This window comes from Anopheles aquasalis, chromosome 2 (assembly GCF_943734665.1).
Source record: "Anopheles aquasalis chromosome 2, idAnoAquaMG_Q_19, whole genome shotgun sequence".
Lineage (NCBI taxonomy): Eukaryota > Metazoa > Arthropoda > Insecta > Diptera > Culicidae > Anopheles > Anopheles aquasalis.
Window position 1 is genome coordinate 45,572,501 of NC_064877.1, and position 10,000 is coordinate 45,582,500.

General features: G+C 49.1%; 1 protein-coding gene across 1 annotated transcript in view; it reads right to left on the bottom strand.

Annotated features, from left to right (window-relative positions):
* Positions 1-9,524: 9,524 nt before the first annotated feature.
* The window catches only part of LOC126580532 (protein kinase 4-like), a 5,584-nt gene continuing 5,108 nt past the window's right edge, over positions 9,525-10,000 (bottom strand). The window contains exon 1 of the mRNA XM_050243912.1: positions 9,525-10,000. This exon is cut by the window's right edge and continues 5,108 nt beyond it. The gene's annotated coding sequence lies outside the window, so the exon portion shown is untranslated.

Here is a 10,000-nt window from a genome sequence, read left to right on the forward strand (position 1 = left end):
GGGGAAGTGTATCCGTCCACCGTGTTTCGTTCCGTGTGAGACCTTTCGTGGCTTCTCTGCCTTATGCGCGTTGAGTGTTGTGTGTTGAATCATCCTTCTTCTCTGCTGCTGCTGCTGTTGGTTGTGTCTCACGATCGCAATCGATTACCGATTAGACTGTGTGCGAGAGTAGTCTAGTGTTTCAAGCACCGAGCGAGCAGCCAAAGGCAATCATCGAGCACAGCACAATGGCTTTTTAATTAATGCATCATACACAGCGCAACCAGACGGCGTATGTTAATGAGTGAGATGGGCTCGATGCTCGATTGTTCATGAACTGAATTGCTTTTTACTGGATAGGATTTTTGGTCTGGCGAGGGGCTGCTCAAAATGTAGCAACAACGCACCAACAACTCCTCGAACATGCACCAAGCACCCCCTCTGGTATGGCGGCGGCCTCGACTGAATTATTGCAATCAGCCGGAGGCGCACGAAACGCCAAATTGATGCTGATGGCGCGCCAAGTCTGGTCTCGGGCAAAAAAAAAATCGAAACAGCAAAAAAAATAGCAGCATCGTGATTACCAGCGAGTGGAATGCCGCCTCATCGTTCACTCGTTCGTTCGCTCGTTCGCTCGCTGATCATAATCATGCACCACGAGAACAATAGCGAGCGCACGATCGAGCGCACAGCAAGCAATGTTCCTCCTCTCGCCAGCAGAAAAGGGGGGCTTTTATCCTGAGCGAAAAACCGCGAATCGCCCCAGATGGTGCCAGAACAACGGCAAACCCAAGATGGATTCCTTCCCTCCGGGGAGCGTCTGTTCATTATTTCAAGAAGCATTTCCGAGTGATCTTCTCTCGCCAAACACACTCGCAACATGGTGCGCGAATTCCATTAAAAATAGCAATCGAGCGGCCCCGGGACGTGTGCGTTCTGTGCAACTTTCTGTTTAATGCTACCGTTTTGGCCGCGGCCATTGCCGACAAGCATATCAATCAATGATGCCGTCGATGCCAGTGATTCACGTTCGCTCAACCATCAGATCGGTGTCGATCGTAGTGCCAGTACCGTATCCAGCGATCTGGAGCCAGCTTTCAGCCTAAATTGACGAAATTCTCATTATACGCTCTCATTTATACGGATTGAAACCGTGAAGAGCTAGAGGAAGGACAGTGGCCCAGACTGGGCTGCAATAAGGTCTCAGTCATCAGATCCAACGTCACGTTCTGCGCCTCTGACTCATCACCTCATCGAGAAACGATTTTGGAATGTAATCCACAACAAAACAATTGGAACATATTAATGCCTAGAGTATCGCTATCAGTTAATGAGTAGCTTGTTGTTGTGCTCGATCACGAAGGAAATTCCAGCTTTTTTCGATGGAAATCTCGTATTTTTTTTCATCTGTTTTCGAGCGCAACCAGGAGGAAATCGGTGAGGTAGGAAAAGTCATAATAGAAATCATTACCCGATTGTTCTCTCTCGCGCGCGCCAACATTAGAGACAATTGGATCGATTTACAATCCTCGTGCATTAGCTGGCTGGTAGTGGTGCTGCTACTTGGCGTACTATCAGCAAAGGGGCCCCGGGAAAGGGAAATCGGAAATCTCGATTGTTTTCCTCCTTTTTTTTTCTTTTGGTTGGAACACATCAACGACGCCATAACAATGCACTTAGCGTTGGAGCACCCCTATGGAGCGCTTATTGTTTCCATCTATTTCCTTTTTTTCTGTCTGTTTCGTGGTTTCGGGTTTTGTTATTGCAGCAGCAGCTGCTGCTGCTGCTGTTTGCTCGTAATGATGATGGATTCTGGTCTGGCTTTTATCTCCGCTAAATGCCCACGGTCTTTTTCGCCTTCTGGTCATAATGATTTCTATCTTCCCTAGCGCCATTATCGCACGTTGGAATACCTGGAGTATCTGGAGCAGCAGGAAGCTCGCCTCGTTTTCCCTACTTTGCTCTGACGTGCTACGGCCAAATGCACGATCGATTCAATTCGATTGCAGCAACGGCAATGACGTCTGCCATAAATCGAATCGTCTGTCCCCGTGGATTGACGGCCGGGCCTGGCCGGGCCGGGCCTGGCCTGGCCTGGGTGATGGTGAATCTGCTAATGACGTCGACGGCCCTTGGAGTAGTGAATGACACGATTCTCCCTTCGAACGGCTGCTGCTTATCGCGCATCATCACATCTGGAAAAAGGGGTTCGACGACGATGGCTTGAATCACGTTCATTCGACAATCTGGCTGGCAGGCTGGCTGACGTCAGAGGAGGAGGGGTGTCAGATGCCGGGGGAAAAACGGAACCCAATTCAATTACGGCCCGTTTCCTCATTTTTTATTCCCTTTCCACCGAGAAAGTCGCAGGCAAAGGCAATCAAACTGACGCAAACGTCGTTCCACTTTTGCTTTGTGCGGGGCCGGAACAGGGAGGGTGTGGAGAGAGATTAGTGTCGGTGCCCCCCGGGCGGTGCTGCAACCTTACCTGGTTCCGTCCTTCGGTTGCAATCGCGCAATTGTTTATTGTGATAACCCGGATCACTTCCGAACGATCCGAACGTCATTCGATCGAACTGTCATCGCTCGTTCGCTCACTCGCTCAGTCACGGCTTGCTTTGTCACAACGGCACAATCAATGGCGGTGCTGGACTAATTTGTGCAACGGAAATGAGGGGACGAGAACACACATCCATAAACGTCTCGGTCAAGATTCTGCCATCAGCATTTTGTGGGAAAGGGGGAAGGGAGTGTGAGGAAACATCCCCCTAAAAACAATCGCAATTTCCGCACCGAGCGCAGAGTTCGAAGTGGACCTCGAATTGGTTCGTCATCGACATGTGACGTGGAGTAGACTAGACGATGACTTTGCTTTGGGAGGTGCGCTATTTGGCGGTCCGTTCCCACGAAGGTGTTTTGACGACGACAACGACGACCGAATGACCGATCACCGTTGTGCGACGTGACGTGACACAGAGTCCCAGCAGGGTTTTGTGCGGTCCGCGGTCTACCGGTCTTTTTGCTGCTCCTTTTTGGCCTCACTCAGCTTGACCACGGTGCTGACCACGGTCTTAATGGATGGCGAGCACTCCGGCAAGCGGATTCCGTGCGTCCATGGTGTGCTGTCACGAGTGAAGGAAGGCAAGAAGGTGAACGGAATATGGTGGCGATGACCACGACGGCGACCAAGTGCGCCAGCGAAGGACGGAGCGTAAACAGAATTTGCAAAAACTCAAGGAGGGGGAGTTACGTCGTGCTGTAGCGCTCATTCCATGGTGGCAGCGGGGTCAAACATTGCGCACAAGAGTGGTGCGCTAACCTTCCAACAACGGTCTGTCCCCGGGCATGTGGAGATTCGTTTGTTTTTGGTTTGTTTTCTTCGTGTTTTTTTCTTCCACACCAGCACCACCGGTGACGCCTCGGTGACATTAATTACAAACATATTCAGCGCATTAGGGGCACCGTGGACCATGGGTTTTCGGTGGACACGGGCGCCAACTGCCGGCGTCCAAAAACCCCTTTTGACGAACACCCGAGAGTCGCCATAATGGGGATGAAAGGGGAATATGCTGCTTTGGGTGAGAGCGAGAGGCCACGACCAGTGTCTCCGAAAACCGAAATCTGTCAGCAACACCGTACGACCATAAATCATGGAGCAGACGAAGAATATTTGAATAAAATGCGCCATCGTCGTCGTTGTCGTCGTCCGACGCTGGGCTCCATTTACAGAATAAAACTGTGTCAGCAGGCAATCGGCGATAACTGACGCCTTTTTATGGTCTCACATTACACGCTCCTCCGAGCAGCGTTGAACGAACAAAAGGGGTTGATTCCCTAAAAAGGGCGAACCCCAAAGTGCTTACTCAATCAAACCTTCCACGATCCCAAAAACGAAACTGACGACGAGCCGGAGGAGGAGGAGTGGGGCAATCGTGTCCGATATCGGGGCTAGAACCTCACTCCCCGAGGTCCCAGGAGTACACAATGGGAGCCCGGGGGTTTTCACAGGAAAAACCCGCTTGCGACATCTCCGGTAGCGAGTAGCGATTGCCCAGACTTGATATGGAGCCTGAAGGGGGGACCTGTGTCACTGACACTTTTGCAGCGAAACTCACGGCGTGCATTTCTTGCGCGATAAGAAGCACGTCCATCGTCCAAAGTTTCCACTTTCTGGTGCACAGTTTTCCTCGAAAATGAGATTGTGACACCCCAGGTATTACCGTTAGCCCGCCCTCCACGGTGCCCAATGGAAGAACAGGGAAAGATCGATAAGAACTCAGAAAAGGGTTGGTAGAAGGCATACGTTGCACTTTGCTGCACTTTGCTGTACTTTGGCGTATCTTATCGCCGATTGGCAGGCTGGTCATCGTCGTTATTGGTGTCGTTCTCTCTCTCTCTCTCTCTCTCTCTCTCTCTCTCTCCGATCCGATGGAGTTCGTGCAATTGATTTGCCAGAGATGATAAGCTCTCCTAGACTGCTTCGATGCTGTCAGCATTAAAGTTCCCTCACCCCATGAACCCAAGTGCATTCGCCGGTGCTCTGGTGACATAAATCCTTTCCCGGAGATGAACTCACCGGCGGCTTATCGATCGATTCCGATCGATAAAATCAATTAGACGAGCAATGGCGGCCACACTCTCCCGCTGGTAGATAATTGCTGGAAAAACTTCCTCAGGTAGCCAGGTTGCTGTGATGGCGTTTGTTCCTTGTCAAAAGGCAGGACAGCTGTCAGATGGAGCAAGCGGACGTAATTTGAGAAGAAAAAAAAAGTTTCTCGTCGAAGAAGGCTGTTGGGCTCGGGAGACGGAATCAAGAAGAAACTTATGCGCCGGTGGGCCATCGTTTGTGAAACTCGACGTCCTCACCACGCTGCTACCGGAGGTTGGCTGGGTGTCAGGTGCTCCCGGGGGTAAATCTTTGATCCCATCCACTCTGGTCCCGGCGGATCACCTTTCTTCTCGTTCGTTACACACGCATGCACGCACATACGGGTTACCATTACCTGCGGATCATATGTATAAGAGGGGTTGTGTTATGTTACGCCCTCTCTCTCTCCCTCTCTCTCTCTCTCACTCACTCCCCCGACGGCGAAACGAAAGTGATAAAAGCGATGAAAAAACGAGAAGATTTGTCCAGCCCTCCGGTCTCGCGCGGTCCGGGCTCTCCAGCGGCGCAACCCAGGCCGGCCCAGCGGTCGATCGTAAAAACTAATAAAAATAAAAGCGAATGTGGGCCACCAAAGGTCGCTTCCCGGTTTTTCTGTCGATTGCTGGTGGTGGTGGGTGGCTGGTTCTCGGTGCGGATTTTCCGCACCGCAATCCCCGTGTCCCGAGGCCATACCGTGGGCCGGGTTCTGTTGGTCTCCGGAGAGTTTAAAATAATAATCATAAAACGGATTTTTATCTGCATGCCCTGAAGCTTGCCCTCGACGTTGGCAACAACGACGACGACGATGTGTTGTTTCGCATTCGATGCCATCTACTTGTGTCCTCTCCCGTCCTTTCCTTTGCCAATTGCCATCGCCAGTGGCTCTGAATGCGGATGCTTCGGAGGTACCTTTTGGCCATGAACAGTCGATGCGCCTTCATCGATAAGAAAGATGGTGAAGGTCTGATTGGCTGCGCTATTTTGTTGCTTAGAAATCAGTTCCCTCGTCCCAGCGGTGCTCCAGGTGGCCTCTTTGGGCTGACTCAACACCCTTTCCTTGCTTCTGGTTTCTGGCTTCGCACAGAAAGTGGCTGTAGCCGAGGGAGACACATTTAATGACTTTGGTTTTATTAGATTGCGGACCAGTTTGGTCTTGTTTCGGTCGCTCCAGCTAGTTTGCACTTTCTGTAGGCGATGATTTGGAAGAAAAATGAAGAAAAAAGAGAAAGAAGAGAGGTGCCAATTTCGAAACCACTCGCGGGACAGTTTTTAAAATTGCGTCAGAACCTTCCTGGAAAGAATAGTCGAAAGCATAATTTAAAACGCAGGATTAGCGCCCGTTGATAGCCGTAGTTTTGCAGTTTCGCTCTCCCCTTGGTCGTTCTATTGTTCTTGTAGACAATCGAGAGATGATTTTCCGTTCTGTCAGCGTCATCGAATGTGAAATCCCAGCGAGAACGATCTCAAAGGGAGATTCTTGAATAGCAGCAATGAAAGAATGCTTCGTTAACGATTTAACATTCTGCAGTGAGGTTAAGGCCATACCGGGGGTGCACCTTTCGGGCACGAAATCCGTTCCAATCCGGTCGTTTGTTGTTAATCGCGTTTCTGTCTGTCATCCCCTGTTGTCCTGTCAAAGCCCTGTCTCAGATGATTTGTTCGCCTGAAGGCCGAACGATAGAAAGAGTACAAGCGAATACGAAAGCGAGCGAGAGAGAAAGAGAGACGAAGTGAGTCAACAACGTCACAGCCATCCTGGATGGATATCTCGCTTGGTCGAACGGTCTGGCAGTTTATCTCTTAATTTATCTGCCATGTTTTCTCCTCGCATCTCGCCGTGGAGCCTGGCCGTGCGGACATCAGCAACCTGGAAAGTATGCGAAGCGAGCCGAAGGGAGGGTGGTACCACGCCCGATGACGACGTTTGCCTGAAAGACGACGTGCGCATGTTACCTGGAAACCAGCTGTTTGCCCTTGGTCACTCTGCTGGTGTTGGTGAAAGGGGCCTCGTGCTTGCCGGTGCAGTACGTTGGGCGCACTCGCCAAAAAGGACATCGCCGAGACCCACACAGACAGGGGTGTGCGCATCCGAACACGACGGAGCAAGGGTTGGCAAAAGGGAGATAGCTAGCGAGAGCGATGATCCGTTTGGGAAATTTCCTTCCATTGGTGTGTGTGAGAGAGGGGAATATCCTTTTTCCGAAGAAGGGTGCGCATGTAGTAGTGCGAGAGAACCACGATGGTTGCTTCGATGCTAGGACGAACTCTCTTTCTCGCAAGTGCGCAACTGTCAGCGATCGATTCCGCCATCGCCATCGCAGCAAAAGGTCGACGAACGGATAAACGACCTGCGTCGCCCGTCCCCCTACAACGGACATCCCTTTTCCTCTGCACTCCTCCCTCACTCCTGTCGGTACTCTATCGGAATGTCGTGTCTATTAAAGAGCGTTGCGTCGAGTGTTCGTCCAAGTAAACAGGACACTGCCAGTCTGGATGAAAGCATAAAATGGATGAAGTGGAACGATTCATTACCATTTCGCAAAAAGTTACATAATTAAGCATAAAACAACATGAAGAGTGTTGCTGCTCTGCAATGCTTATACCTTCACTATCCGACCATCCAACGGACGGCAGCATTTGAGTACGCAAATCGCCACCGCACACCACGCAACCCATATGCTCATTTATAATGCTCATTCCGTTTGATTTATGTTCACAGGTTGGCCACCCTCACACGCCTCCTGCACATTCTCCACATTCCGATCCGATTCCATTAGCAGCTGCTTACCATATCTCATGCCAAGCACCACACCCAGCCCCGAAACACCGACGCTGCCGCAACCCTCACTTGACCCAGTTTAAAGTGTTTTTCCTCCGCCGCCGCCGCCGCACATCGAAAACTAAGCAGACGATGAAGAAGAAGAAGTGAAGAAGCGAAGAAGAAGAAGCAAAAGCGAAGAAGACAAAGATCCCCCCATCACCCCCATTTTCTATCAAACATCTTCATTCCCATGTCATCATTTCCCGGTGCCGCGCTTTGCTCTTGTGGCGCCGCTCCGATGAGCCCGATTCACTACCCCCCCCCCCCTCCTTTCCCTCCCCGATGAACGCAGGTTTGCAGAAATAAAAGAAACGCCATCAACATGCTTTTGTTTTAACCTTTTTTGCGATTATTATTTTCTTCTTTGATTCCACCTCCCCTTCTCTCCCAAACATCGCTCTTCTTCACCACCAAACATCATCATCATCATCATCACCGTGTTGTTCTCTTCTTTCGCCGCCTTTTACGCGCTTGTTACGCGCGTGTCCTCCCCCTTAACCCACCCACCCAATCCACTCCATTCCTTTCCAGCCTTACCCCCCCCCCCCCCCCCATTCGCGGTTTATTATACACTTCCTGCTGTTGCTGCTCTGCGTGAGTTGTGTATGTGTGTTGTCTGTGTTTTTTTTTCCTTTCCGGTCTTAGCGAATTCGTTATTTAGTCCTCTAGCTTGTCTGGTTCCGTAGATAGTAAGTTTTGGTAGTAATAGTAGTAGTAGTAGTAGTTTCGTGTAGGTTGTTTTTGCAGTACTTCCTTTCCCTCTTTGTTTCTGTTCTTTAATTAAATAATTAAATTATCATAATTTATACACATATTACTTGTATTCTTCTTCTGCTTCTCGCCTTCCTTTCCCGTTTGTTATCCTATTCTTTCCCTTTCTCTCTCTCTCTCGTTCTTTCTCTTGTCGTCGTCGTTCGTTTAATGTGTTGTCGCTTGTTCTTTATCTCTTTAAGCCGTCAATTTACCGTTCCTTGTGTCTTCTTCATCTTTGCCTAGCGATTGACTCCTTCTTAAGCGCAGTCCGCCTTTAGTCTCGCTGCTCTGGTGTGGGCTTTTACTCATGGGTCCTGCCATGGGGTGGGCGGCGCCATACTCTTCCTTGCCATTGCTCCTTCCTCGATTACCGACTCATCACACGTTTTGTTTCCATTTATTTATTTCCTACAGTTTGCAATATTTCACATGATTTCAGTTCCAGTTCCACGCCACCTCCACACGACCGCCAGGCCAGTTTTGCTCTACTATTATTATCAGTTTTTTTGTTATTTTATTACTCTTATCAGTTAGTATTACTAGGTGTTTCCAGGGGGCGTACGTGAGTGGTTGGGTTATCGGGCATTTTTCTTCCTCTTTTTATCATCCCCTTTTTCTTTATGTTTGCCTCGTTTTGCCCCTCCCGCCAGTTCACTCTACACAAACACAAAACGTGATGCTGCTACTGTTGCCTTGCTGTTGCCTTTGCTGATCTTGCACGATCTCTTCACATCGTTCGATTGGAATTTTCCACTCCCACTGTCAGTGAAATGTAGCTGCGTTGACTAAACTTTGACTTGACTGACCCACTACTCACTGACTGAATGACTGACTGACTGACTAACCGGGCGTTTAACTGTCCGGCTGACTGAGTGCAACAGAGAGAGAGAGAGGTTCCCTTCGCCGGTGTGCATTCGTCGTCATTGTTTCCCTGTCGCCTCGAGAAACTCCACCGCACGATCTCGATCTATTTACAAACAAGAACAGTCCCGTAAGGAGATTCTATTGTGCGACAGTTCTTTACAAGCTCCTCATTCACCCTCAACTGATGCTTGCTCTCTGCTCTAGGCTGGCTGGCTCTTCCTCCCGTTCACAGTTTTGTGTTCATACATTTTGTGTTTAAATATATTTGCACATTCCTATTCTACTCGTAACATAAGACCTGGTTTTACGCTGCTGCCATAACATCCTCTGTCTACAGAATTAGCTCCATACCGGTCCAGTGCTAGTGTCACCACCGCTAAGCCCCACCTACTCCAGTCGTTTTTTTGCATTTATGCTGCCGTACTATGCGTATGCGTATTTCGTTTCGTTCTGCTTCTCTTCTTGTTTTTTTTTTGGCTGAGTATATAATTTTACCTTCCGAACCGTACCGGGTTTGTTGTGTTTTTTTTCTTCTGCTTCTTTTTCAGTTTTGATGCCTCTAAATAGTTTTGCTTTGTTTTCGTTTTTCGTATTAGCTTCCTTTAGTCGATTTTGTCATTTGTTGTTTTGGAAAGGTTGTTAACACCTTTATGTATCCAGTTAATTCGTTACTTCTATGCCGAAATATTCATGTTTCATAGCTGTTAGAGTTTTGGGGGTTTTTTGGCTAGCTTTACGCCTTGGGTAAGTATTTTGTAGTAGAGAACGTAAGATTATTAACGTTTAGCGTCGATCCCGCCGGATCATCCAAAGAGTGTGTGCGTGGGTGTTCGTTATGGTTTTGATTATTTGATTGATTTGTTTGTTTGTTTTCTTTTACTTCTTCGTTACTTTTTGAGTTTGCGTATGTCGGTTCCGTAAGTTGCATTATTGTA